Genomic DNA, 7,845 nt, shown 5'->3' on the forward strand with positions numbered 1-7,845 from the left:
TGCGGGGCTCGATCCCAGGACCCTGGGATCATGACCTGAGCCAAAGGCAGACGCTTAACGACTGAGCCACCCAGGCGCCCCAGTAGGCAGTGGTACTTTATCCCATATGGTTTTGGAGATTTCATTTAATTCAGCTTTCACCGCAGGGTGAGGATGAAGTTTGAATGGCTCCTTATTTGCTCCTCATGAATCTGAATGGTAACATCACATGAGAGTGAATCAATATTATGCTGTGGAAATGGAGAGAAAAACCAGTTAGAATTGATAGCATTGGCTGAGGAAATAGCATGTGAATCTAGATTATGGAAGTCAAAACAGAACTTGACAACAAAACAAATTACAATAATCATGCATGTACTGGCACCCTTGTTTGTCACTGCTGAGGTACTTGGATTTTTGTTTAGTTGAGCCCAAAGTTATAGATTCATTAATATCTTAGTACTGTAATAATGAAAGTTTATATCATAGCGAGCTAGTGAAAATCTACTGGTTGTTGGAAAGATGCAAGTCCAAATTCACTTTCTTTTAATGGACAGTTTTCTTTTTTTTGTTCTTTTAAAGATTTTATTTAATTATTAGAGAGCACGAGTGAGGTGAGGGGCAGAGGGAGAGGGAGAAGCAGACTCCCCGCTGAGCAGGGAGCCCAATGTAGGGCTCGATCCCAGCACCCTGAGATCATGACCTGGGCCGAAGGCAGACGCTTAAATGACTGAGCCACCCAGGTGCCCTAATGGACATTTTTCTTGTACGATTATTTATTGCTGTGTACTAGGCACTGTTGTAGACACAGCAATCTTACATTGTAGGTAGGGGTGGGAGGGAGACAATATGTAAAGAATAAATATATCTTCAGGTATGTTAGAAAGTGATAAATGCTATGGTAAAAGAAATAGAGGTATGGAGAAGAGAGGAGGACATTGCAGTTAAACTGTGGTGATCAGGGTAGACCTTTTTATTTCTTTAGGTACCTTTCTGTTTAAAAGATGCTTTAGGCCATTCATAGGAACAGTCTATACAGTATCATTTTTCTCTTTCTTTTTGTAGAATGGTAGTCGAAGAAGAACACCAGGTGGAGTTTTCCTGAATCTCCTGAAAAATACTCCTAGTATCAGTGAGGAACAAATTAAGGTAAAAATTATAGTGTCCTTGACTTTTAAGATCTATCATAATTTCACTTCTGCTTGGGTTCTAGCTTCATATTCTCTTAATCTCCATCACCTGTTCTGCCTTAACTTGACCAGTTTTGTCAGTGTCTCATTTCAAGTAAAACATGTGCCTTTATAAACTGCCTCCTCTTCTTCCCTTTCCAAGCCAAGGTCACAATTTCCGTTACGTTGTTTTCCTGGTCTTTTAGCACATAATTATTTTTTCTACCCTCCTACAACTTTTTATTAATGAAAAATTTCAGACGTGCAGAATAGATGAAAGAATAATAGGATGAATTTCCTACACTTAGATTTAGGGGTTTTTAATATTTTGAGATTCTTACCTTACAGTTGTTTTTCTCTACCATTTGGTAATAAGTAGTGAACATCGTGACACTCAGCTCTAATTATTTCAGTAAGCATCTGTCAATAATAAGGACAGTTTCCTACATAGCTTTACCTTAGAGAAGGAAAAACAACTTCATAGTATCATCTAGTATCTTGACCTTATTCCAATTTCCTGAATTGTCCCAAGAATGTATTGTCTACCTTCCACCCCCCCCAAACCAGGATCCTGTCTAGATTTCCATTGTATCTCTTTTGCTCATTTTAACTCCACGTTTTCTTTTGTGATTTAGACCTTTTGAAGAGTCTGAATGGTTATCTAATAGAACATACCACATTCTGGTCATTGTCTCCTCATGGGTTTGTTTCATTCAATCCTCTGTCTCCAGTAGTTCTTATAAACTAGAATCTAGGCTCTTCAGTATTAATCATTTTTGCATTACTAGAATGTCCTATATGGGAAGTTCTTTTACCATGTGAGATTTTCACAGCTCAGAATTTATCTTTTAATCTGTTAATTAAGGAATATGATTACATTTAGCAGATCTGATCAAGATGGAGAACTTGCTTCTTGAATAGGAAAGAGGTGGTAGGTACACAGGCAAAGCAGATACTGTATTTGAGCAGCTCTGTACTCTCTTTACCATAACAGTGGGTAATACAGGTCGGAGGAATATGGTTGAGCCATTTATAATGCTAATGAAGACAGATAAATAAAAGTCACTTCCCTTGAGCTGCCGCTCCTTGTGAGTTTATTTTATATCTGCTCAGTGTTAGATTTTTTTTCCTCAAGTTTTCTGGCTGTCCACTTCCAGTTATTTTTTAAAAATCTATTGTTGAAATTCCTACAGGAAACGTTACTGTTACCGCACATTTGAAATCTCTTGTCCATAACTGCCTTTTTTCCTCATTGGAACAATGACTTTGATAAATTTGTAATGATGTAATTTTCCTTACGCCTGTTAGTAGAGCAGAGCTTTTGCTTATGTTCTCCCTCCTCCCCCATGGTGATCCCTGACAAAAGGTGTACACTGAGAAGGAACATCCTTCTAAGGAACATTAAACATTGTTTGATAGTAGAATGTCAGAGGAATAGCACGATGTGATAAAAAGAATTCCCTAATGGGCGCCTGGGTGGCTCAGTTGGTTAAGCGACTGCCTTCGGCTCAGGTCATGATCCTGGAGTCCCTGGATTGAGTCCCGCATCGGGCTCCCTGCTCGGCGGGGAGTCTGCTTCTCCCTCTGACCCTCCCAACCCTCCCCCCTCTCATGTGCTCTCTCTCTCTCAGTCTCTCTCTCTCAAATAAATAAATAAAATCTTTAAAAAAAAAAAAAAAAAGAATTCCCTAACATTCAGAATCTGGGTTTTAATCTTAATTTTGCCATTTAGTAATTATATGACGGAGCAGATCACTTACTCTCCCTCAGCCTTAATTTTCTCAATTATTAAGTGGGGACTTTTTAGTAAGTGTCCTGCCCATTGAATAGAGCTCTAAAAGGATTAAATAAAGTGGTATCTGGAAAAACTTCTTGTAGGTAACTAAACTTTGGACAATTTCCACAAGCAGAAGAGAAGAAAATAACATTTATTCACCATGTCCCCAGCACTAGGCCAAATATTTATAGGACTTAATCTGTACCAGGTTCTATCAAAGTGGATGTTACCATGGTATGCACATGAAAAGTAATAAAAATGATCCCCCTGGGATCGTGCAGAATACTGACTTGAAACTGGTTGTTTTCACTGAATCACGTCTTTGAACTTCAGTTCTAACTCATTGTAGAGAAAGAGATTTTAATGTTAGTAGGTTACGTTAAGCTACCAGAAACATTGCATTGTAACAACAAACATTTGAAATACCTAATAATAGAAGAGTGTTAACCAAGAGGGACATTTTAATTTTTTTTTTATTTTATTTTATTGCTTTTTAAGATTTTATTTGTTTGACCGAGAGAGACACAGCGAGAGAGGGAACACAAGCAGAGGGACTGGTAGAGGGAGAAGCAGGCTTCCCGCGGAGCAGGGAGCCCAATGCGGGGCTCCATCCCAGGACCCTGGGATCATGACCTGAGCTGAAGGCAGACGCTTAACGACTGAGCCACCCAGGCGCCCCATGAGGGACATTTTTAAAGTAACTATGCTGTAGCTTCTATTTTTGTGAAGCAGTTTTAAGAAAAGGAGAAAAATGAAGTAGAAAGACAATTTTTTAAAAAGGCAAACTACAATTTTAGAACAAAAAAGAGGCATGGGACAATTAATTGATATGTAAAACACCAGAGAGTTACCAATGATTTGGTCTGCTCCAGAGGATTATAAATGTTTTGGCTTTTAAGATATTTCTGTGTTTTTCCAAATTTTCTGCATGTGCATGGATTGAGTCCTTTTATCAGAGAAAAAAACCTAAAGCAAATAGAATTTCATCATAGGTAATTTCAAATCATCTAAATGATCATGTTATAATTACTGTTTGGATCACTATAATGCTAATAATCAGTCTGTAGAACTTGGAAGCCAGAACCGAACTGAGTGGGCTTGTTTGCGGTTTTTTTATTTGATTTCGTTTTGGTATGTGACATACCATTTTGTTTTGGTTTGTAGTTGTTTAAGTTTTGTTTTGGAAAATACAAAGTTTGTGAGAGAAAAAAAGATTAGGAGTAGTTAAAAAGTTAATTTGCTGTATTTTTTAAAAAGCTCAGCTGTACTGGTCTCCCTCTGCAAATAGTGTACCATTTAGGTTCTTGTAAAATGAATTCTGTGCAGGTAGATAGGGAAGGGAGGACAGAAAGCTCCTGGCAGATTATCCCTTGTCTGCATTTTTGTAACAACATGAACAACAGTTTACAGCGGCATTTCTCTGGGCCATTGCCCTGTTGGTTCTGCCACATTCGTAACCTATGGAATGTCATTCCTTTTTCATGTGTTTGGAGGCAAAAGGGAAACTATCATTTTACTTGGTGTTGCCAAGCACTGTACTCCTCAGACTTGTTTTTTTCGAGATGCTTGGATGAGCTTTCCCATGAAATGGGACTCCTTCCCCTCACAGCTGCTCTTTATCTCTGCCCTTGGCGGGTAAGCAGACCCTTGAAAAAATTGTGAGTTGTCACACTTCTGTGAAGGCAACACCATGGGTTTTAAGAATGAGAATATGGAAAACTAATATACGAGCTTACACTTGATACCTCACATGTTGGCTCTGCAGTCTTGTGCCTTCTCTTCTCCTCTGATTTTAGTGTATGTGCTGCCGAAGCGGGCACTCTCGCTTTCCTCATCTGAAGAGAAGGATAATACCCACTTCATAAGGTTCCGCTGACAATGAAAAATCCTAACACAATACCTGGCATATAAAGGTGCTCATTCAGTAAATGGTGCCTCTCTGAAGTCACTTTTTTTGGTCCTTCTTCCACTTCTTACACCTGTACCCTCCTTCTCCACCCCCAATCTTGTCATTCCTTTAGCAGGTACTTTTATTCCTTCTTCCCATCAAAGCTTTCACCTTCTGAAGCCTTCCCTTGTTGCCTTAATTTCAGGGCTCCTTACTCCTTCCTCTGCTAGTTCTCTGTGCTGCTTGTAACTATTTAGCATAAATATTAGGAGAGGAAAAAAAAAAATATTAGGAGAGGGCCTCCTTTATTTCACCATTGTACATAGTACTTTTTATAAACAAGAGGGGATTTGTAATTTGTGCACTTTAGGAACATAATAGGGAGTGACTTGGTTATAGCTTTTAGTAGTCCCTTCCCAGAAGATCATAGGGTGTCAGAAGTGTGTCCTGCCTATCCTAACTTCTCTTTTAGACCTTGGAACCTTCTCTGTTTTAGCATAGTCATTTTTGGCCTTCTCTTTAGATCCCTGGCCTACTTTTCTTTTTGTAGCCTCTGAAACTACACTTCTCTATCTGCATCAAGGTTCCCAGGTGCTGTTTTATGTTTTCCCATGTAGTAGTTGAATGAAACACATTTTCTCCTTTGGCAGCTCTCATCCGCTGGCGATTTTGCCTCTTGGAGGACGTTGGGCAGTGCCTGGAGATGTGTTTGGTTGTCTCAGTTTGGGGATGGAGGGGTTCTTTGCTGATGGGGCGAGGCCAGGTATGCTGCTAACCCTCCTGCAGTGCACACAGCAGGGATCGAGCTGGACGTTTCGGATTGCCCAGGTGGAGAAGCCCTGTACTAGCAATCTCATGTTTTTCTGTTACAAAATCCCTCTTCTAACATCCTGGAATATATCCCAGTGCTGATTGCATTATTTTTATGCCTCATGGTATAAGTTATTGACAGGTTTACATTCTCCACGCTAGTTACAGTAACATTTTTTTAAGGGATGGATTTTTTCCTTTGTGTAGGTTACGTGATCATACTTAGTCACACCCTTCAGGCATGGCTTGGTTTCTTAGCATGTGCAGTCACGTATGGTTATGATGCCATTTCAAAGTTAGTAAACCCTTATTCCAAAGACTTCTGTTTTGTTGGGACAAAATAGATTTTAATTTAAATCCTAAGCAACATGATTTTGCTACCATATCTTCCCATTTTGGAAGCCTGTGGCTGTAGAGATGGTATGTGATGGTTGAATAAGCGTGCGCCCCGGAGCTAACATGAGGTTAAGTTTGAATTACAGCTTCATCCTCTGGTTGCAGTGGGGGCTTCCCTGCTATCTTGGACTCTGTGTCCTATTAGAGTCTAATAATATTTGCTTGTTTTTTGTGAGAAATGAAGATAACGTAAAGGAAGCCTTCTAATAAACGTTCAGTAAATGGCAGTCTTTACTTCGAGTCGTTCCTTTATTGTAGGACATTTTCTACATTGAAAATCAAAAGGAGTATGAAAATAAAAAGGCTGCTAGAAAGAGGAGAACACAAGTATTGGGGAAAAAAATGAAACAAGCTATTAAAAATCTAAATTTTCAAGAAGATGACGATACATCACGAGAAACTTTTGCAAGTGATACGAACGAGGCTCTGGCCTCTCTTGACGAGCCGCAGGAAGGCCACGGAGAGACAAAGCTGGATGCAGAGGAAGCCATCGAGGTGGATCATTCGCACGATTTGGACATCTTTTAGTACATTTAGGGGAATAAGCCTTTTTAGAATAACCTTGTAATAAGCCATTTCTACTGAAGTTGCTTTGTTTTACTTTGCACTGATACATGTAAAAATCCGGAGAGAAAGAACTGTTTACTTGTTTAAAATAAAGTTGAATCTGTGGGGAGATGAATGTTATTGATAGAAACATTTCTCATGTCTGACAAAATACTTACAAGTATATATAGCAGAGGATTTAATTTCTCAATCTGTTGCATGTGTTAGTTATTACTAGTTGATAATTACTTTTGTCCAGGTCATTGTAACATGCGATTCAAAAATTTGTTTTCTTTTTCTGATTTATCCTTGCAGTGAATTATGATTGGTTTCAAAACATTCCATTAAAAGATCCTAATAAGGCACATAAATTATTAAGCTGTTACAAATGCATTCAAATTTAGTTTTTCTGTGTTCTAAGAACTTTTAGGCAGTTTGAAGGACAGAGACTAAAAATAGGTTTATACTGATGGTTCTTAACCACTTATTTGTCCAGAAGTAAATTAACAAGCTTTTCAAAGAAATATTGGTTCTTAACTTTAACTTTGTTTTTTATTTCTTTCTAATTACTCGATCATACGCTAAATACTGAATGTGATCCATACCTGTGTAATTACTTTGGACATTTAAAAAATTCACAGTGGTTGCCTGCCTAAGACTGTTTTACCTTATGTTAAGGAAGTTGGGTATTAAAAATGTTACATCTGCCTGAAGTGTCAAATTACTCATTTTTATTGAAGGAAATAAGGGGAGTTAAGGTGTTCTAAGGGTTGACTATGGTTTACAAAATAAACAAAAATCTGTAGGAAGCAATTATAAACTATTCTTTACAGACAGTACTTAAAATCTTTCTGTAGTTCCTGGAATACATAGTCACTGAAGTTGGATCTAAGAATATTATAAGTGGGAAAAGAAGAGGAAAGTGGTTATTGGTTGCTTTTTATTCATAAAGAATGCAAAACTAAAATTAGATTTTGGGCAGTCCTTAATGCGATTCAAGTGACTTTTTTTTTTTTTTTAAGATTTTATTTATTTATCTGACAGAGAGAGACACAGCGAGAGGGGGAACACAAGCAGGGGGAGTGGGAGAGGGAGAAGCAGGCTTCCCGCGGAGCAGGGAGCCCGATGCGGGGCTCGATCCCAGGGCCCTAAGATCATGACCTGAGCCGAAGGCAGACGCTTAACGACTGAGCCACCCAGGCACCCCGTGACTTTTTTTTTAAGATTTATTTATTTAAGTAATCTCTACACCCAGCCTGGGGCTCGAACTCAAGACTCCA

General features: G+C 38.7%; 1 long non-coding RNA gene across 1 annotated transcript; it reads left to right on the forward strand.

Moving 5' to 3' along the window:
- The first annotated feature begins 6 nt into the window (after positions 1-6).
- On the forward strand, positions 7-7,273 carry LOC145719628 (uncharacterized). The gene is made up of 2 exons (XR_014142507.1): positions 7-1,128; positions 6,278-7,273. It is a non-coding gene; the product is annotated as an uncharacterized LOC145719628 (long non-coding RNA).
- The last annotated feature ends 572 nt before the right edge of the window (positions 7,274-7,845 follow it).

This window comes from Leptonychotes weddellii, unplaced genomic scaffold (assembly GCF_054177405.1).
Source record: "Leptonychotes weddellii isolate Sample4059 unplaced genomic scaffold, ASM5417740v2 HiC_scaffold_5935, whole genome shotgun sequence".
NCBI lineage: Eukaryota > Metazoa > Chordata > Mammalia > Carnivora > Phocidae > Leptonychotes > Leptonychotes weddellii.